The following is a 23,548-nucleotide window of genomic DNA, read 5'->3' as shown; positions in this document are numbered from 1 at the left end:
TCCAATAATTCGATCTGATCTGGTTGGTAAATAAGTGTATAGCCATTAAATTGGGACTTTTATTTACAAACCAGTGATCGAACCCAAGAGTAAGTTATAGGTAGGCATTATCTGGAGCAAAGTTGCGTACTGCATCTGAAAAAATTATCCAAGTTCTCGGAAAAGTAACGTGCGAGATCGTAATTGGAAAGGAAGCCGTGTTACACAACTTGATAGTGGCAGATATCGTCGACGAAGTGGCAGATAACCGTCCATCAGTCCAGCTAATCCCCATACCCCCTAAATCCCTAATGTCCGAGTACATCGGGCAATCCGCGATCAAGTGAACCCAGTCTTCACGACGCGCCCCACGACGCGTATTTGACTTGCGTCACATACCTGATGCTGACCCCATTCACCCGGACAATCGGTTGACGAACCGGCGACAATCTGCCCTTAAGCAGCATTGTCACCGTTTTGTCCATCGATATGTCAACCCCCACACCTAAACCCCAACTATTTGCAATTTCTAGAAATTGTCCTCCCATCCGCTCTAGCTCTAATCTCGATCGACCTTCAACCAGAAGGAGAAGATCGTCCGCATACGCACAACATACAGAGTGGCTCGAGCTGTCCAAGCAGAGAGTCCATCATGAGGTTCCAAATATATGGACGGCAGATGGATCCCTGCGGGCAGCTACGAACCACTCCGATCTCCACACTCCCATTCATTCCGACTAGAGAGGCTTTTCTGTCCGAAAAGTAACTCCGCCAAAGAGTAATTTCCGGACAGCCAATCTCCTCCAGCCGTTGCAACACTCGATCCCAGCTTAGGTAATCAAATGCCCCCTTGAAGTCAACATATATGCCAAGGACATATTTGTTGACATTCTCCCTAACAGCACCCTGAACGTAGAACCACGCATCCTCTACACTGCATCCTTTCCTGAACCCATACTGTTTATTCGACCACATACACCGCGTTAGCTCCTGAAGCCGTTCCACCATAACTCTTTCCAGCACTTTTCCAAGTACTGGAAGGAGACTGATGCCCCGATAAGAGCGAGGATCACTCCTGATCTTATCAGGGGACTTCAGGAGAGGTACAACCCTAGCAATTTTCCACTCGCGTGGAAAATAACCCTCCCAAACGCACTTATCATAAATGGCCTCCAAGTATTCCGGAATGAACTTCCACAAGCTTTTACACATCTCTCCGTTCAAACCATCAAAACCTGGGGACCGTTTAGACCTGACCAGGCCAAAGGCGTACCCTAACTCACCATCATCTAATGGGGGGACAGGTACCTCTTGTGTTTGAGGTACCTGAACCTCCGCCCTAGGAAAGAACGCTCCAAACAAAGCACCCACACACTCTCTCCACGTTGATAACACAGTGTCACCAACGCGAAGAGAGGTGATATCCTCCCTCTTACGACCCCGGCAGATCCTATAGACCTGACCCCACGGGTCGTCCCTATTTTCCCCTACAAAATTCCTCCACTCCTGCTCTTTAATTTTGATCAACATATCCTTGTATTCCCGAACCGCACAACTAAATTCATGCCTAAGCTGGGACAGCCTGTCAGAATCGGACCGTTGAGCGCGTTGAAACTTCCGCCTCAATCGCCTGACAGTCCTCCTCTTCAAGGTTAACTCTCGCGTCCACCACTTGATTTTCCTAACCATAAAACTTTCACACTTTCTAAGAACCCTATCATTTACCCCCCACACTACCTCATAAAGACGAGCAATCTGCTCATCAATACCGCTTCCCTGACAGATCGTCCATATTGGTTCCAGTCGATACCAGAGGTACGCCATCGCCGCAATGGACTCTCATACAGCGAGGGAGGGGATTTGGGTGTAACCATAATTTGGATCAAATTATGATCACTCAATCCCCGCCCTCCCTTAACCTCCCATCTAGCTACGAACGCCCTATCTGCTGCCTGATTCATAAGCGTCACGTCAATGTCACTCACGCCCCCAGGCCCATCAAACGTGTACCATTCACTCGGCTCATTCACAATGTGGAGGTTTTTAGCCACCACCCATTCACTTAATGCCTCGCCTCGACTGTGGCTTTGATATCCAGACGAATGCCGGGATACCTTACTAAACCACATCGAAGACGAGGCATTCGCATCCAGCCCTAGGATAAATGGGCTACTACTCGCAAGTAGTAGTAGCTTATCCATGTAGCCCAGGTAGGGCTCTGGGAGCTCGCTAAATTTCCAGTACAAACTAGCTACAATCAGCCTACCGAACTCCCCCTCTTTCGCGACACATACACCCAGTTGTGAGGAATCCACAACTACACAATCGTAGTTGGGATCACTCACAACAATTGCAGCATTAGCCCCAAGGTCTGTAAAGACCTTGAAACTACCAGGAAGACCCCGAACCACACCATTGGGCAGACAGCGGACATCATAAGATGCCCAGCTGGTCTACCCTTGAATGCGCAGTTGCGGCAATGGAGTGCATTGACGCAACTGGCAGCTCTGTGGCCTTCCTGACCGCACCTCCGGCAGACATCTGATTTGGCCCTACACACAGCCACTCTATGGTCAAAACTCATACACCGGAAGCAGCCAGCAACGGGGCCATCCGGTCGCACCCGGAAGGAGAACCACTTGATGTAGCACCTACCTGCCTCCAAGAGGGCGGACATCATTTTGTCCGTACCCTCAAGGACGACATTGGTGCTACCATCAGGGGCCACCTTCCAGGGACGACTGACCATCCTCACGTCTGACCTCAGGAACGCCGGGCTGAAATCCTGAAGGTTCAGCCAGAGTAACTCTTCCATGAATACATCATGGGAGATCTCCGTGTGAACCCCCTGGACTACTACCCGAGGACCCAACTTCCGGTTGACAATCACGTTCAACCCCACCTCCCCGAATTTTTCATTCCTAACAACTTTCTCCCTCTTTAAAACAGAGGGAGTGCGGATAACCGCCCCACCACCCTTAATAGGCCTAACTTCGTGGATCTTTACCCCCAGAGAAGGACCCACCTCCTTAACAACTTTTTTGATGACTTCCTCAGAGGTAGCTGCGGGACTACGGACCAGGTCTCAACAGGCTTCTGCGCCACCGGTGCAATCGGCTCCAGTACAGCTGCTGGGGGCGGAGGCATCGGTGCCGATGGAGCCGGCATTGACCTGCTCGGCGGCGAGGAGTGTCCCCCACAGCCTCCTCTAAGGGCGTCAACTTGACCACGAAGATAGGCATTCTCGGTTACAACCGTCATCAGAAGTGCCTCGTACTTCGAGGCAAGCTCCATCAGCCCCTTCGCGGTCCCTATAGCGAAATTTTCGGCCCCAAAAACTACTTCACTAAGCTCCGCCGAAATTTTCTTAATAGCCGCGACATGGCTAACCGCACCACCCCCGACAAAAATCGCGCTCCCTTTAGCAGCGTCACCTCTGCCCGCACTACCCTTACTCGCGCTCGCCTTCTTTGCGCCCGTCTTTGTCGCGCCCTCGTCACCACGCACGAGACCAACTTCTCCAGCGCGCGATTTCTGCGCGCCCACATAAGCGCTCGTAACGCCCTTTTCACCCCGACTTTGCGGGGTGAACAGCCACTGTTTCAGCGGTGCCACCTTTACCGCAACCGCTACAACTACCGCTCCCGCCCTCTTCACCCCCCGTTTCTCCCGCCGACCCCAAACGCGCCTTCTGCCATTCTCTGGCACAGGAAACTGCACCTCTGCATAGCAGTCGAACATTTAAAGGTCATACGGTAGAAGTAGAAGAACACACTTGGGTGAACCATTTATTTGAAAAAATTGACAACATGCAGAAAGCACTGGAAAAATCTACAGAAACGTGTAGGAAAAATGATGGTGAGGTTAAATGCTTCAACTGTGGAAAAAGTGGCCATATTACACGCAACTTTAACCAGTCCAATATAACAGTTGGACGTAAACGCAGAGCTCAGGAAGATCAAGCAAATATTAAATCTAACATGGCGAGCCAGTGAAAAAGGCCACGGGCTGGTTCCCGCAAGCAAATGCCCTGTAATCTTTATTTCACAAATAGGCAGGAATACGAGTAACGTTACCGTAAGTAGACGGCAAAAAGCGCATACTGACTGTGGATACAGGCGCATCACATCCAATAATTCGATCTGATCTGGTTGGTAAATAAGTGTATAGCCATTAAATTGGGACTTTTATTTACAAACCAGTGATCGAACCCAAGAGTAAGTTATAGGTAGGCATTATCTGGAGCAAAGTTGCGTACTGCATCTGAAAAAATTATCCAAGTTCTCGGAAAAGTAACGTGCGAGATCGTAATTGGAAAGGAAGCCGTGTTACACAACTTGATAGTGGCAGATATCGTCGACGAAGTTATTACTGAAGTAGACTTTCCAGCGAATCAAGAAATCAAAATTGCCATGAAGAACAGAATCTATACAAATATGGAAACTCCACTAATGTGCTGTTACGATAATAAGTATAACGTTAGACAAGTGATGACAACAGAGAGCCAGCAGATCCCACCAAAATCAGAAGCAGTTTTGTGGGCAGAAATAGAAGGAGACTATGGGCCAAACAAACGGTGGACTGTTTGACAAGATAAACATGTTCCAGTAAGATTACTTAATGAGTGCAAGTTACCAATCAAACTCTCCAAAGATGCTATATATATAAGGACGGTGTCAAGAGATTGAGGCCGTGTTAAATAGCAAAATAAGTCTTGAGGAAGATTCCATGGAGGAAAACGACATATCGAACGAACTTAACGCATGGAACGAGGAACTAGAGGCAAACCATCAAAAGAAGACTTAACAGCTTCTTCTCAGATACTCATCAATATTTGATAAACACGATTCCAAACCAGGAAGAACCAAAGTTGTGAAACATTTTGTTAACACAGGTGATACAAGATCAATCCGCCAGACTATTCGAAGCGTTTTTTTAGCAAACCGTGGAGTTGAAAGCCAGACCATACGTGAAATAAGCGAAAAGGGCGTAATCGAACCATCAGAGAGTCCATGGATGGATCATCTGCAGTACTTATGAAGAAGAAAGATGGCAACATGAGATTCTGTGTGGACTATAGAAGGTTTAATGATGTAACGAAGAAAGACAGTTATCCACTACCTAAAATCGATGACGTTATCAGGCACAAAATGGTTATCAACACTTAAACGAAAAACAAAGAAAACAGACGGCTTTCAGCGGTGCAGATGGTCTATGGCAATTTACCGCAATGCTTTTTGGATTATGTAACGCTCCTGCTACCTTTGAGAGACTTTTGGACCAGGTATTAAAAGGATTACACTGGAAAACTTGTTCGGTATACCACGACGATATTATCGTATTTAGTAAAAGCTTCGATGAATACCTTAAGAACTTGGAAGAGGTTTTCCAACAGATAGCTAGCGCTGGTCTAAAGCTGAGTCCAAAAAAGTGTTCCCTTTTCAAGAAAAAAGTTAGTTACTTAGGACACAAAGTGACAACGGAGGGCATTTGCACAGCTAATGAAAAATAGAGACAGTAAAATATTGCCCCACTCCTAAAAATTTACATGAATTGCGGAGTTTCCTTGGGCTGTGTACCTATTATCGACGATTCGTTTCAAGTTTTAGCTTGATGAGCTTCCATGCCTCCATGAACTCACGAACAAGAACCGAGTTTTTTAAATAAAAAGAACATTAAAATATAAAAAGTTTGAATTTTGCAGAACAGATGAAATGTATAGATTTTTTTTTAAACAGGCTGAAATAAATCCTTATAATATATATATATTTCGGTAATGGAATGGCTGGAAATATTGCAGGTAGGAATACTTGACTTTGCACAAAATTTTTTTTTGGAAGAATATAATGGTATGTTTGGAGACACAAAATATAGCTGGGGCAGATACTGTATATTTTTTTCTTTTTCGGTTATTTTGTTCCGTTATTTATTTCCAACGAAATACTGATAAAACTGTAAATTAACATAAATATGTTTATATGTGCATAAAATGCCTATATTTTCAAATTAAATTGGAATGAATTCACTTTTTTGCCGCCAAGAGGTTTTGGGAGTAATACTGTGAGAACTAAATGTCCAGATGGAATTTAGCCCACACAACACATGAAGACGCACCCTGTTAAATAAAATCAACGCAACGAGTATTGGGCCACAACGGGAAAATCACGCCACTTTTAGCAACACACGCCATCCTAAAGCAACATGTTGCGACACAACAGTTAAATCACGCCACGCAAGCAACACAACGAGTATTGGACTGCAACGGGAAAATCACGCCACTTCTAGCAACACACGCCATCCTAAGCATCATGTTGCGAACGGGCGAGCATGCAACACACGGCTTGGCGGAAAGCAAGCAGGCCGATCAGCAGTCATTCAGGACAGGACTGTGACAGCGAGCACAACGCTGGAGGGGTGATCGGAGAATATCTTCTACGGTAGGACGCGAGCAGCGGTGGAATCGGGGTATGCCTACGCGAGCGCTTGCAGAAACGTCCGGGCGTCGTCGCGGTAGCACCCACGAGCGTCAATTCACGCAGCGGTGGAGTCGCTGTCGAGGTCATCATCGGAGCAGGACACGAAACGTAAGTCATCCCGGGACACGTAGCACACCCAGAGCGCAACAGGGTAGTATACGCGATTGTATACTAACTATTCAACGGGAGCGCGGAAAGTCAGACGACGTTTTCCGGCGGTAAGGAGTGAATGTCTCGCAGTGAGTCGATCCTCTGGCAGGCATTTCATTCCTTAACGTGCGAAGGCCGGAAGTCACGCGTGAAGTGGGAAGTGAGTCGATCCTCTGACCTGCTCCACCTGTCACTGCCCTCCGTAATTCCGCGTGATAGTGACGCGCTAACGGGTTACGTGAACCACTACCCTGTCGAAACGCCAGCATCGGGTGACGCTCCTACAAAGCGGATCCAGAGATTGTGTAATTGAAAGTGGAATGAACGCCAGCATCGGGTGACGCTCCTTCAACGCGGATCCAGAGATTGTGTAATTAAAAGTGGAATGAACGCCAGCATCGGGTGACGCTTCTACAACGTGGATCTAGAGATTGTGTAATTGAAAAAGGAATGAACGCCAGCATCGGGTGACGCTCCTACAACGCGGATCTAAATATTGAGCGATTGAAAGTGGATCTACATATTGTGTAATTGGAAGACAAATAAAGTATGATTTGTAAAGAGCCCCACAGTTTACAAATTTATTGTAACGAACCCTGGACACGGCAAGTATACCTCAGCAAACCATAAAAAGCAGGGGGCAGCAAAAAGCTTTGTTACATTTGGCGCCCGAGCAGGGACCCGGCAAATCGTATAACATCAGGAGAAGATTTAAAACGGAAAATGACAGATCTTATGTGGTTCGACAACGTATCTAATCTCCTTCGCAGAGAATTTGGGCGTTGACCATATAGGCACCACGCAGGAAATTCGGAAGCGCATAACTGCACTGGCAGCCAAGGCGCACGAGGACTCCGAAATAGAAGAGCAATTTTTAAAAATGGAAGCTGCATACAAAGGAAATGATTTCGCTTCGCGACACGAAGGCGATCAGAAGACACCACTTCCACCAGATCAAGGCAGAGAAACCGCGGACATTTTCGCGGAATCATCACGACGACTGCCGGCACCAATAAGCATGCCGAATAATGGCATATCACTGCAACAGAACCAGATGTTTACATTCGCACCTATCATCGACCAGGTGAGGAAGTGGTCCGTAAAGTACGACAGCGGGAGAGACCCATTAGCGTTCATCGAACGATTGGAAGAGCTCTCCGAAGTATACGTAATAGACACAGACCTTCTTCCAAGAACCATGCCTGAGTTACTGTGCGGTACTGCTCTCCAATGGTATCGCAACAACAACGAACATTGGAGGAGTTGGAGTACCTTCAAAAGGGATTTTTTGCGATTCTTCTTACCAGCACGTTACTTCGAACGCCTCGAAGATGACATACGGCAACGAAGACAACACGCGCGGGAAAAGTACAAAGACTACGTCCTCGCTATGCAGAACCTAATGAGACACGCTGGATATAATCAGGAGCAGCGATTGGAAAGGATCTTCCGAAATAGCCACACCGATTATCTGCTCTACATTCGGCGTCGAGATTTCAAAACATTAGCCGAACTTATCACGCTGGCTGAAGAGTACGAGGACATCCATGAAGGACATCGGAGAACTGTAGAGATGGCGCGCCGCGAGATGACGAGACACGTCAGAGGTGACCACGAGGTAAGAAGTACATCACGGCCAGACCATCCACCCGTCCAGTCCGCATCAGCACGTTCACAACAGCGTCATACGGTTTCTCAACACGATACGACGGTAAACGCGCATCACCAACAACCATCCACGAACCAAACCTTTATGCCTGGAAACACATGCAGGAGATGTGGCCAGGAAGGACACTACGCTAGGAGGTGCCGTAATCCCAGAAAGATATTTTGCTGGGAGTGTGGTCGAGCGGGTGTGCTAACCAAAGAATGTTGCGGCCAACGACAGGGAAACATCCGAGGGTTCCGCCAGGGGAAAGGCGCGGCGGACCCACAGAACTCAGAAGCGGCCAATAATTATGCGTCAGGAACGCGGCCGGTTGTACGCCTTAATCAAGCTTGGCGGAGAACCGGCGGAAGCCGTCATCGACACCGGCGCCTCAAAAAGTTTCGTATCGTCACGACTTGCAGAACGTATGGACACGACCGGGAATGGTAGGAAGGTAACCGTAGCCATGCAAATACAAATGGCCGACGGTACCACCAGCAAGATTTACGACGCCGTTGAAACCAACATCCAACTCGGACAGTCATCGCTCCAAGCAGTGTTACATGTTATGCCCGGTGCGATTGATGACGTCATACTCGGGTTAGATACACTGGGGAGCATGGAAGCTAAGATATCCTGCGGAGGTCATCAGGTAGTGCTGACAACGCTAGATGCTCAGCACTCAGCGGCCTCCTACACCATGCCACCAGAAAAGGTAGGCAACGCAACGCCAACTACACCAAATAGCCGAATACAAAAATCCAGTAGAACGAAGTGCAACAAAAGACGTAAACTAAAGTGCAGGAGGATTAATAGAGTCGAGCCTAGATCGACCATCAACGAGAGAAACGAAGCGGCCCGCATACGCGACTTTTTAGCAGAAGAGCTTCAAAAATTTGATACCATGAGTGGAGTGACGACAGTGGCAGAGCATAAAATCACGATGACCGACAACCGCCCCATCAAGCAGCGATATTTCCCACGAAATCCAGCGATGCAAGCGGTTATCAACAATGAAATCGATGAGCTGCTATCGAAGGGATGCATCGAGCCGTCTCACAGCCCACACAGCGCGCCGATTGTATTGGCCCGGAAGAAAAACGGTAAGTGGCGTCTATGCGTGGATTATCGGCAACTCAACGCCCGATCAGTACCCGACGCATACCCCTTACCTAGGATACAACACATCTTGGACAGGTTACGACGAGCAAGTTATATTAGTAGTCTGGACCTCAAGATCGGCTACTGGCAGATACCTTTGGAGAAAGGCAGCCGCACATACACAGCCTTCACCGTACCTGTTCGTGGCCTATTCCAATGGCGCGTCATGCCATTCGGCTTACACTCGGCACCTGCGACGTTCCAGAGGGTACTCGACCAGGTCATAGGCCCAGAGATGGAACCACACGCCTTCGTCTACCTCGACGACATAATCGTGATAGGCTCTACATTCAAGGAATATATACAGAATCTACGAAAGGCAGAGACTACAGCAGGCCAACCTTCGTATCAATCCTGAGAAATGCGAGGTTTTTAAGAAGGAACTTCGGTATTTAGGTCACGTGATCAGTGACAAAAGCATCCACACCGACCCCGAGAAAGTAGCAGCAATACAGGAGCTGAAGCCGCCAACTAACGTAAAAGAAGTACGCCAATATCTTGGGATAGCCTCCTGGTATCGCCGCTTTGTACCCGACTTCGCGACGATGAGCCAGCCGCTGACCGCTTTATTAAAGAAAGGAAGACACTGGAAATGGGGAGCTGAACAACTAGAAGCGTTTGAAAGCATCAAGTGTAAGCTAACAGAGGCTCCGGTCCGCGCATGTCCGGATTTCAGCCAGACATTTACCTTGCAGACGGACGCTAGCAACATCGGTATTGGTGCAGTGCTAACACAGAAACTAGAAGAAGGTGAACGCGTAATAGCTTACGCTAGCCGCAAACTGAATAAGGCGGAGACCAACTATTCGGCAACCGAAAAGGAGTGCCTCGCCATAATCTGGGGTATCCGGAAAATGAGACCCTACCTAGAGGGATATAAATTCAAGGTGATAACGGATCACATGTCGCTGAAGTGTTACAGAATTACAGCAACATACTTTCGACATCGAATATCGCAAAGGGAAACTCAACCTATAGCGGACGCACTGTCCCGTCAGCCGCTAGAGACCATACGACAAGCGACGACGGTGACGCCACAATGCAACTGGTGGCGAAAACGAGCAGAGGAAGTACGCGCGAACCCCGAGAAATACGCGGACTACATGGAAAAGGATGGCCAACTCTATCGCCATATTCCGTGTCGATCCCAGGATGAAGAGGCTGTACCCTGGAAGCTATGTGTGCCTAAACCCCTCCGCTTAAGAGTCCTGCAAGAGAACCACGATATACCTAGCGCCGGATATATGGGTATACGCCGGACCGTAGCCCGGGTGGCTAACCGATATTACTGGCCAGGGATGTTCCGCGACATAAGCCGTTACGTACGCCAGTGTGAGTCTTGCCAGAAATACAAGGAAGGTCAGCAGAAACCAGCAGGAAAGATGCTTTCACAGGTGGCACAAGAACCGTTGCGGACTTCGTCGCGCACTTAGAGAACGAATCCTCGCCCCCTCAAGAGAATCCCACGGAACGAGCCAATCGGACAATTAAACGAATTATTGCACAACTCAGTAAGGCCCGACACCAGCGATGGGATGATTTTCTCCCAGAGATCAAGCTCGCAGTGAACACTAGCATTTTGGCATCCACGGGATATAGCCCAGCATTCTTCGTACAAGGACGAGAGCCGCGACTGCCAAAGGCACTCTTCGACGAAGTTAATATCGGCACCGGCACGACATCCACGACGGCTGAGGAAAAGTCCAATAGGATGCAGGAGGTATTCAAAATTGTTCGGAAAAATATGGAGAGGCCGACAACGGATCAAGCCCGGCATTATAACCTGAGACGCAGAAAATGGACCCCCGTGATCGGAAAACTAGTTCTCGCGAAAGAACATCACCTCTCTAAAGCCACTGAGGGCTTCGCCGCAAAGTTAGCCGAGGGCCCTTATCAAATTCTCAGGTATGCCTCACCAGTGATCGTAGAACTTCGAAAAATTGACGGCGGAAAGGAGAAAACGGTGAACATCAGCGAATTGAAACCGTACCACATGGCTGTAACAGTTTAAAATATAAAAAATAAAAATTATAATAATAGAAAATATTTAAATGAGCAAATTTGATGACCAACCGAGCCAGTCACATTCATTCAACCGCGAGCTGTCAGCAAGGCAAGACGTACCGGACATTTTAAAGAAAGTAAAATAAAATAAAAGATATGAATAACGACGAGAAGTGGGACAATAGTTTGAAGCGTTCCGTAAACGGATGGAGGAGGAGAAGGTAAAGCTCCCCAGGACACAGGCACTGGAAGCAGCCAGCACCACAGGCACTAGAAGTGCTTGCTCAGCGCGTGCAGACGCTATGCACGCGGCGTCGCGACACCTAAAACTGATACATGTCGCGACAGCGACATTCGAAGCCAACGCTAGCACCGCCAACGTATCCAAGGCCGTCAACACCACTACACAACTAACCGACCACAAACCCAGTACAAGTGCAATTGAAGCACGAACAACACAAGCCGCCATGAGACGCACTATCGCGGCCCACGTAGCCACGACGCCATGCATCGTCGACTGAGTGGTTGTTCAGGAAATAGGTGCACCAAATCACGAAGAAACCCACAGGAGTCCGAGGAGTAGAAGAACATCAACCGACAGCAACAAGACTAGTAACGATACGTCTAGCTCAGACGATGCCAGGGTACCACGACAATCACCGGTGATCGAACTCTCCTCGGACCAGGAGAATACCAAACCTGAGAGGGACAGGGTGGAACTGACCTTCCCACCGGGACAAGGTGGAGTCTCCCTGCACCGAGCGGACATACTCTCCCTAGAAGATGGATCCTGGCTAACAGACACCGTGATCGACGCCTGAGCGAAGCACCTGGACACCGAATTTGGACCGAAAGGCACGATACTCAGCCCCTTTGTTGCCGGGCAGTTGAACCAACCAGGGGGACGAGAAGAAAATTTTCGCCGCATTCACCGCTGGATCCGAAACATCGACATCTTCGGACAGCGTGTAGTTCTGGCACCACACAACACCGCTCATCACTGGTATGTGCTCGCCCTATCCAATCGCGAGCTTACGCACCGCATTACCGACACAGTGTGTTGCCAACCACACCAGTTATGGACAGCAGATTCCTGGACGAGGGGAAGGGTCACCCGTGCAACCACGGCCTGGCGCGAATTCTTTCAGTGGGAATATAAGGAGAGGTACGGCCAGGAAAAACTCAATTTCCGGGAACTTCTTTTAGAGGTGCCACAACAAGAAAATACGGACGATTACGGCATTTACGTACTGGAGACAATGGAGCGAGTCATGCGCTATGTAGGACGAGGTGAAGGAGCGCCCGGATGCATCTCCGAGCCTTTCACAGCGGAGATGACAGCAAAGAAGCGCGCTCACATTTTAGCTACTTTCAGACACCAGAAAGACGCAATGACGACCAATGACGCAGAAGTAACAAACTCACCAACTTTATCACAACCACCCGCAGAGGAACAGCTTCCCCCAGAAGGCATAAAAGTACCCATTAACGACGCACTCGGAACAGGACTCAAGGCCTTCCCACAAATCGCCGAAAGAGTTAGGAGGAGCCTCATAGACCTCACGACCGGCACAGGAAAGCACCGGCTGACATTTAGTACCACCAGATATCAAGTGGCTATGTATCGGTGGGGCGTACACATTCGGAGGAAGCCAACATCAATGAAAACAGCCGCAAAAGCCGACTAAAGAAAAAAAAAACCCGGAAAATTACAAATTTATAACGTGAATTAATTGAATTTTTTATATTATTATATCAATAATAATAAATTTTAGTCTATACTTAAAGTAAGAAGAAAAAAAAAACTAGTTCATAAGTCTATGAAATTGGAGAAAGATAATTGTATTAGAACGTGAAGATTATACAAGATTAATAGAAGGTTAAAGCAAAAAAAAAAACCAAACAAAGGAAAAAAAAGGTTTATATAATCAAGAAAATTTGTAATATAATTTAAGACTTGAATTTAAGAAATATTGTAACTTAGATTAAATTTTACATCTAATCTGATGCAAAACTCACCGAAGTGGGGGGGAAGTGTGAGAACTAAATGTCCAGATGGAATTTAGCCCACACAACACATGAAGACGCACCCTGTTAAATAAAATCAACGCAACGAGTATTGGGCCGCAACGGGAAAATCACGCCACTTTTAGCAACACACGCCATCGTAAAGCAACATGTTGCGACACAACAGTTACATCACGCCACTTCTAGCAACACACGCCATCCTAAAGCAACATGTTGCGACACAACAGTTAAATCACGCCACGCAAGCAACACAACGAGTATTGGGCTGCAACGGGAAAATCACGCCACTTCTAGCAACACACGCCATCCTAAGCATCATGTTGCGAACGGGCGAGCAAGCAACACACGGCTTGGCGGAAAGCAAGCAGGCCGATCAGCAGTCATTCAGGACAGGACTGTGACAGCGAGCACAACGCTGGACGGGTGATCGGAGAATATCTTCTACGGTAGGACGCGAGCAGCGTTGGAATCGGGGTAAGCCTACGCGAGCGCTTGCAGAAACGTCCGGGCGTCGTCGCGGTAGCACCCACGAGCGTCAATTTACGCAGCGGTGGAGTCGTTGTCGAGGTCATCATCGGAGCAGGACACGGAACGTAAGTCATCCCGGGACACGCAGCACACCCAGAGCGCGACAGGGTAGTATACGCGATAGTATACTAACTATTCAACGGGAGCGCGGAAAGGCAGACGACGTTTTCCGGCGGTAAGGAGTGAATGTCTCGCAGTGAGTCGATCCTCTGGCAGGCATTTCATTCCTTAACGTGCGAAGGCCGGAAGTCACGCGTGAAGTGGGTAGTGAGTCGATCCTCTGACCTGCTCCACGCTTGGCATCGCGCCCGCTGTCACTGCCCCCCGTAATTCCGCGTGATAGTGACGCGCTAACGGGTTACGTGAACCACTACAATGTCGAAACGCCAGCATCGGGTGACGCTCCTACAAAGCGGATCCAGAGATTGTGTAATTGAAAGTGGAATGAACGCCAGCATCGGGTGACGCTCCTTCATCGCGGATCCAGAGATTGTGTAATTGAAAGTGGAATGAACGCCAGCATCGGGTGACGCTTCTACAACGTGGATCTAGAGATTGTGTAATTGAAAGTGGAATGAACGCCAGCATCGGGTGACGCTCCTACAACGCGGATCTAAATATTGAGCGATTGAAAGTGGATCTACATATTGTGTAATTGGAAGACAAATAAAGTATGATTTGTAAAGAGCCCCACAGTTTACAAATTTATTGTAACGAACCCTGGATACGGCGAGTATACCTCAGCAAACCATAAGAAGCAGGGGGCAGCAAAAAGCTTCGTTACAATACTTATGTATGTGTTGCTTCTTCTCTGTTTCCTCTGTTTTAATTGTTTTTGTTTTGTATCTGGGGTTTTGCCTGTGCGTTACTGTCCTCCTCTCTGCGTGCTTTGTGGATTTATACCCGTGCTTTATGTTGATTTTTTCTCTTAGTTTGTGTTAAATCGAGCCCGCTTGTAATTTTGGGTGATTTTTTGTGTTAGTTTTGTATATCCATTGATTTTGCGCCCGTTGTTGTAATTTTATTTAACCACTGTTAGTATGTATTTAGGTATGCATATAGGAATGTACTTATATTAGTACTTTTGACCTTTGAGTTTTTGGTTTTTTTTTTAAATTTATATTTGTATGAGTATTAATCACTTTAATTTTTACGTTTTTTCTTTATTTTCGATAGGTACGTTTAAAAAAGGCTCGAAGGACCATTTGGTGATTTCACTTATTTTTTCACCTTGGGTGCGTTGTTATACTCACTTGCACTATTGCACTACATTTAGTTAAAAACTCTATAATTAATTTTTAAACTCTGTACTTAATTTCACGTTAATATATATTTTGAAAATACTTTATTATATATCAAGTTCGCTTTCTTATATTTTTTTAAAAATAATGTATAATGTAACAAGTTTAGTATTGGTGTATGGTGTAGGTGTATAGCGTGGGTGGTTAATTGTATATGGTTGTGTTGTTGAGTGATATGGTGTGTTTTAGGTGGTGTATGATGTTGCATTGTGTTATGTTGTGTTGTATGATGTTGTACGGTGGATTGTGTGCTTAGTTGCAAAATATCGCGGGATCAGAAGTCGCATGAACAATACTTAATAAAATGATTTAGATTGTTAGCTCTAATATAATTTTTGTCATTTACAGTTTTTAATAATTTTCAACTGAAAATTAATACCATTATACGTCACATCACAAAAACATTTCATCGGATACATTTAAAACTAATTTTTTTTGTATATTATATTGTTTTACATTTTTATTTGTGATTTTGAACGGCAGCAACAAATCCCACCGTTTGCATATATATTTCGTAGTTTCAATCTGGCCGTTTCAATCGTCCCACTTGCGGAACGTCAAAACCTCCTCACTATAGTTAAATGACAAAGTTGAGGAGGTGAAATCTACTTTCTTTTACAAATGTACCTTTTGGAAAAACAAAATTTCAAATTTTAAATAAAAGTTACGTAAAGTTTATTTACAAATTTAATGTACTTAATTGCTTTTTTTTCTATGTTTTGGTAAAATTTATGTTTTGAATAGTTGCACTTTAAGTACAAAATTTACACATTGGCATTTCAGTTTTGCTGGCATCCTTCCACCTAAGCTAACATGTACAAGCATAACCTCTTCAAAATTTGTATGCAAATAGACCTGTCAAACCACCAAAATGAAAGTTTATTTCTAGCAATGTATGGCTGGAAATATATTTAGACATCAATTGCTAAACATTAACAATGTTTAGTCTTCATGGCAATGTTACTTGCATTCAGATTTTTAGCTAACTTTAATTGCCTGTCTTGATGTCCCGTTTACTCTACCTCAAATTATTCGCTATTGGAGAGAATATATTGTAGGAACACGAATTCCAGAACAAATCAGAATCGACAATAAACTGACAGAAGCAACTAGACAATAACAATTCGTAGTTACCAGAATGTTCTGGAGACGAAGTTTTGTTAAAGATCTACTATAAAAGGGCTGCCAGACTGTGCAGCAAACACAGTCCTAATTAGAGTGTTGTCGTGTAAACAGCAATTAAGCTATTAGCAAGAAGAAGAGATACAAGTGTTAAGTGTCTGAAATTAGAAATAAAGAAATGTGTATAGCATTAAATTGGGACTTTTATTTAACAATCCAGGGATCAAACTCAAGAGTTAGTTACAAGTTAAAAGATTTATCGAGAAATCCGTTACAATTGGTGTCAGAAGTGGGATTGTCAAATGATCTTTCCAAGAGAGAATTGTTTTAAAAGTTTAACGAACTGAAGATCCCACAACAACACAATGGAGCTAGAAAAACGTTATTTAGCAACAAATGAAATAAAGTTCAAATTAAAACCAAGGTTATGAGAGGACTTGGAAACAGAAAACATTAATGTTGACGAATATGTGTTTCACTTTAAAGGAAAAAACTACGAAGATAGAAGCAAAGGAAGAGGCTCAATGCTCGTCAAAGATTGTGGATATAAACAGGATTTTCCCTATAACATAGCAGATGGGAAAAGAGCAGGATGTACGTATATCGCAAATGCCAGCGCAAATGTTCCAGATGTCAACGCAATTATCGCCACAAATGGCAGAGGCACACACAAATGGTGACACAACAATCCCAATTGTCCTCGTTAGAAATGCGATTGTCAACGCAGTTGGAAGAGCAGTTCGCAGCGCAAGATGCACGTATATCAGCACAGGTGTCCTCACAGTTGGAAAGCAGTTCGCAGCGCAAAATGCACGTATATCGGCACAGGGGACCTCACAAATAGCAGAAGCGTCCTCAAAGATTTCGGAAGAGCGGGCCAAATTAAAACTGAACTGGATGAGTTGAAAGATCGTCTCCGCGAGCTACAATTGAATCGGCCAATTATATCAACAGCTTCTGCCAAGGTAAAACTACCATCTTTTGATGACACTGTTCCATTCCACGTTTTTAAACTTTAATTGCAAAAGACGGCGGCTTTAAATAATTGGAAAGCAGAAGATAAAGTAGCTGCATAGTGCGTTGCATTGAAAGGATATGCAACGGAGATATTACAGACCATTCCAAACGGCGAGGCGAGTAGTTATGAAACGTTGATGGGTGCATTAGAAAGACGGTATGGTAGTGAGCACAGGAAGCAGATCTTCCCAATCGAGTTGCGAAATCGCCGTCAGAAAGCCAATGACTCCCTAAGGGGAGATTGAGAGGTAAGGTCACTTTGTTTATGTACATAAATCCGGGAAATACATCGAGGATACGAAAATTCAGACCTATACGCTTCGCTGCATTAGCATGTCCAAAATTGACGTTTGCGGAACCCGTTTCGTATGCTCTGGCACAGGAAACTGCACCTCTGCATAGCAGTCGAACATTTAAAGGTCATACGGTAGAAGTAGAAGAACACACTTGGGTGAACCATTTATTTGAAAAAATTTACAACATGCAGAAACCACTGGAAAAAAATATACAGAAACGTGTAGGAAAAATGATGGTGAGGTTAAATGCTTCAACTGTGCCTCAAAAAGTGGCCATATTACACGCAACTTTAACCAGTCCAATATAACAGTTAGACATAAGCGCAGAGCTCAGGAAGATCAAGCAAATGATAAAACTAACTTGGCGAGCCAGCGAAAAAGGCCATGGGCTGGCTCCCGCAGGCAAATGCCCTGTAATCTCTATTTCACAAATAAGCAGGAATACGAGTAACGTCACCGTAAGTAGACGGCAAAAAGCGCATACTGACTGTGGATACAGGCGCATCACATCCAATAATTCGATCTGATCTGGTTGGTAAATAAGTGTATAGCCATTAAATTGGGACTTTTATTTACAAACCAGTGATCGAACCCAAGAGTGAGTTATAGGTAGGCATTATCTGGAGCAAAGTTGCGTACTGTAACTGGAGAAGTTATCCAAGTTCTCGGAAAAGTAACGTGCGAGATCGTAATTGGAAAGGAAGCCGTGTTACACAACTTGATAGTGGCAGATATCGTCGACGAAGTCATTACTGAAGTAGACTTTCGAGCGAATCAAGAAATCAAAATTGACATGAAGAAAAGAATCTATACAAATATGGAAACTCCACTTATGTTCTGTTCTGTTATGTTCTGTTAATAAGTACAACGTTAGACGAGTGATGACAACAGAGAGCCAGCAGATCCCACCAAAATCAGAAGCAGTTTTTTGGGCAGAAATAGAAGGAGACTTATGGCCAAACAAAGGGTGGACTGTTTGACAAGATAAACATGTTCCAGTAAGAGTACTTAATGAGGGTAAGTTACCAATCAAACTCTCCAAAGATGCTATATATATAAGGACGGTGTCAAGAGATTGAGGCCGTGTTAAATAGCAAAATAGGTCTTGAGGAAGATTCCATGGAGGAAAACGACATATCGAACGAAATTAACGCATGGAACGAGAAACTAGAGACAACCCATCAAAAGAAGACTTAGCAGCTTCTTCTCAGATACACATTTGATAAACACGATTCCAAACCAGGAAGAACCAAAGTTGTGAAACATTTTGCTAACAAAGGTGATGCAAGATCAATCCGCCAGACTCCTCGAAGCGTTTCGTTAGCAAACCGTGAAGTTGAAAGCCAAACCATACGTGAAATAAGCGAAAAGGGTGTAATCGAACCATCAGAGAGCCCATGGATGGATCATCTGCAGTACTTGTTAAGAAGAAAGATGACAACATGAGATTCTGTGTGGACTATAGAAGGTTGAATGATGTAATGGAGAAAGACAGTTATCCACTACCTAAAATCGATGACACGCTGGACTCGTTATCAGGCACAAAATGGTTATCAACACTTAAACGAAAAACAAAGAAAACAGACGGCTTTTAGCGTTGCAGATGGTCTATGGCAATTTACCGCAATGCTTTTTGGATTATGTAACGCTCCTGCTACCTTTGAGAGACTTATGGACCAGGTATTAAAAAGATTACACCGAAGACTTGTTCGGTATACCTCAACGATATCATCATATTAGGTAAAAGCTTCGATAAACACCTTAAGAACTTGGAAGAGGTTTTCCAAAAGATAGCTAGCGCTGGTCTAAAGCTGAGTACAAAAAAGTGTTCCCTTTTCAAGAAAAAAGTTAGTTACTTAGGACACAAAGTGATAACGGAGGAGCATTTGCACAGCTAATGAAAACTGGAGACCGTAAAGTATTGCCCCACTCCTAAAAATTTACATGAATTGCGGAGTTTCCTTGGACTGTGTACTTATTATCAACGATTCGTTTCAAGTTTTGCCAGCGTAGCGGAGACTATCGCAATCTAAATGGTCGCACAGTTTCAGATAAATATCCTGTCCACTGCCTCGAAGATTTCACCGCATCATTGCATGGCAAGCACAATTTTTCAACAATATATTTTATCCGTCCATTTAACCAAATCCCAGTCGCACCAGAAGACATCTGTAAAAAAGCCATTATAACGAATTTTGGACTATTTGAATTTCCTTTTATGACCTTTGGTCTAAGAAACGCTGCTCAAACGTTTCAAAGGTTCATTGATGATGTAACACGGTCTTTGTGTATATCGATGACATCCTTGTAGCGTCAATCGACGAGTAAGAACATTATCATCATCTTGAAATTCTATTCAACCGATTTCAAGATTACAGACTAGTGATTAATCAAACAAAATCACATCTTGGTCTAACCGAGGTACAATTCTTGGACCACACAGTCAACAATAATGGTATAATGCCTTTAAAGGATAAGGTTAACGCTATCCTAAGTCTTGAATTTCCTACTACTATCAAAAGTTTACGAAGATTTATTGGTACTATAAATTTTTACAGGAAATTCATCAAGAAAGCGGCCGAAATCCTCGCTCCACCAAACTCACTTCTGGATGGACCAAACGTTAAGAATGTTCAAAAAATTGAGAGCACAAAAGAGCTTCAAACGTCGTTCAACAAAGCAAAACAAACACTAGCTGTGGCAACATTATTCGTTCATCCAGATATAACCACACAATGGGCTATTTTTACAGACACTTCCGAACGAGGCATAGGCGCTGTCTTACAGCAACGTGTCAGCAACACTTGGTAACCTTTAGTATTCTTCAGCAAAAAGCTACCACCGTCAATACAGAAATTGTCCACTTACGATCGTGAGTTACATGCAATATTCGAAGATGTGCAGTATTTTCGGCACATTTTCGAAGGACGCAACGTATTTATCTTTACAGACCATAAGCCACTACAACACGCTTTACACCAACGTACAAAACGAGCCTCCCCAGTTTCGTCGTCTAGATTTCATTGGTCAATCTACAGACAGGATATCAGACACATACGTCCCAGGGCAACTCAGGAAACGCATATTCAAAATTCAACGACACGTATCAACGCCTGTTGCAACATTCCAGGCACCATCTCAACGATTCGAACACATACACATCGATTTAGTTTCTCTACCAACCTTTAAAAGCTTTAACCAATGTTTAACAATTATTGATCGTTTTACGCGTTTTCCGGAAGCAATACCTTTGGAAACCGGTACAGCAGATACAGTAGCTCGAGCACTTGTAAACCACTGGATAGCTCGGTACGGAGTACCAAAACGAATTACATCTGACCAAGGACGACAATTTGAGTCGAAACTTTTTAACTCACTGTCACAGATTCTAGGCATCAAACATCTAAGAACTTCCCTATATCATCCACAGTCAAACGTGTTAGTCGAACGCTTTCATCGCCAATTTAAATCAGCACTTCTTTGTCATCGCGAAACTTGGCTGGTCGTACTACAAGCCCGGAAGGAAGACATCTGCACAACGCCAGCCGAACTTGTTTATGGAGAGCAAATACGTTTACCAGGAGAATTCATCGCTCCTTCAAACAAAAGAATAACCGCCGCTGAACTGTGGGTGAATTTAAAAAACCATTTTAAAAATCTTGCTCCTGTAGAAATGTCACGACATGGGAAGAGATCTATTTTTTATTTTAAGGATCTCAACACCTGTTCACACGTTTTAGTACGAAATGACCATATCGAAATTTCATTCTCATCGCCCTACAAAAGACCGTTCAAAGTTATCGCGCGCCATGAAAAATATTTCGTCATAGATTACCGAGGGAACGCAACTTCTATTTCAATAGGGAGATTAAAAGCAGTCTACGTAGCTGACAGCGACGTTAATGAACCAGTATCTTCCACAGCAGAAATGGAAACACAATATAAAACTTTAAAAGTAAGATACAAAAATAATATCACCTTTATTCCATCTAACTTGTAAAATTTAAAATTCTACTTAAAAACTTAAAATTTTTTTTTTTTAAAAAGGGGAGTATTGTAGCGTTTAGCATCATTCCTAATTTTAAAAGATCTATGTAAAAAACTATTCTTAAAATTGTTCTTAATTCTTATAATCTGGTAACACCAAATTCAGCAACTAAATTATTGTACTTATTTCTTTGAACATGGCAATACCGAATTCAGCAACTAAATTATATTATCCCGTTACAATATTAATTGCATTTTGTTACATCTCCTTATTGCTTCTTCTCGATTAATCATCCAACGTGATAATACGTATTTAAATAAAAGTAAAGTAACGAGTTGAACGTAGTTTTATTATTTACCCCTCAACTCCTACATATATATAAATATAGCTCTTTTTTAATTGCTGTGACCCCCGCTTTGAAGACACTGCAGTGGTCTGGAAGACGAAAGACAATTTTGGTATCCAGGTAAGCTGAAAAGGCACCGCTGTCCATTCGGTTATCTAGTTTGAAACCATCCGTATAGATGCTTATCTCTGCCTCCTTGTCCTCTTCGTCCCTTTCCCACTCATCTCTGAAGAGGAAGATTATATTGGGAACCGAATTTAGATTCAGAAGAAGTGCGAACTTTTAAGTATAATAGAATGCCACTTGTTAATGGCGACTATTAGGTAGGATTCCCTCAGTCTAAGAGCTGACTTCACTGCCGTTTGCTTCCAAAACAAGTTTGTTGACAGTAAGTGTAAAATAACGTTTGTGCCTGGCTTGGCGTTATTCTGAGAGCTCCACTGATGCAAATACTGACTGCTCTTTGTATGCTTTCCATACTTCCAACCGCGCATTTCTTTTTCGTTATTGGCCACCATACTAATATATCGTAAGTAATAATCGACCTTACAATTGTCAGTGAGCTATCTGAAGCGGTAATTCCCATCTGGTCCCTACCATCCTTTTAATTGTGTAAAGTTCTGTAGCTGCTTTCTTCACCCTAGCTTCCATATTTGGACCCAAGAAAGCTTTGCAAAATTAATCCCAAATAGCTTGAATTATCTCCTATCACTAGCCTGGTGCCACTTAATAATGGCGGCGTGATATCTGGAGTACTGTTTCTTAGTGAACAATTCTAGCATTCAGCGTGGAAATAACTTATCTGCCCAAGAGCATATGTTCATTTAATTTTCGGAGAGGCTCCGATATGCCCAAATCTTTAAGCGCGCTCAGTATTGCCTTCGGCTGAATGTTATTGAAAGCGCCTTCTATGTCTGAGAAAGCTACGAGGATGTATTCTTTTATCTCCAGAGACTTTTTAGTCTCTGCTACCACTGAGCTTAATTCCGCCGCCGATTTTCCCTTAAGATACGCATGCTGCGAAACTTGATTTTTTTTCAGGGTTTAGTTTGCTTCTTATATGTATTTCTATTAGCCTCTCAAACGTTTGTAAGAGAAACGAGGAAAGACTAATTGATCGAAAATCTTTTGGATTGGTATGTAAGGTTCTGCCCGCCTTTGGTATATATATAACCTTAACTTTCCTTCATACCGAGGGAATATAGTTTAATTGCAGTGCCACTTTAAGCATGGTTGTTATCGAGTTTATTATGTAGCTCTGGGACTGCTGTAACTGAGCGGGGAATATCTGGTCTGGTCTGGTCCCGGCGATTTATAGGGCTTGAAGCTGGACACTATGTCTACAGGAGAGGACTGCTTCCAATTCAATGCCCATTGTATGCTCCATTGTGTGGTTCTCGGTACTGTCTGAGAAGTGAGGATCTATTAGCAGGCCTAGCGACTCTTCACTGGATACTGTCCAGCTGTGGCCTGGCTGCTCCGATATCCGATGTTATGTATCGAC

The sequence above is a fragment of the Bactrocera oleae genome, chromosome X (genome assembly GCF_042242935.1).
Source record: "Bactrocera oleae isolate idBacOlea1 chromosome X, idBacOlea1, whole genome shotgun sequence".
NCBI lineage: Eukaryota > Metazoa > Arthropoda > Insecta > Diptera > Tephritidae > Bactrocera > Bactrocera oleae.
This window is presented reverse-complemented; position numbering follows the sequence as displayed.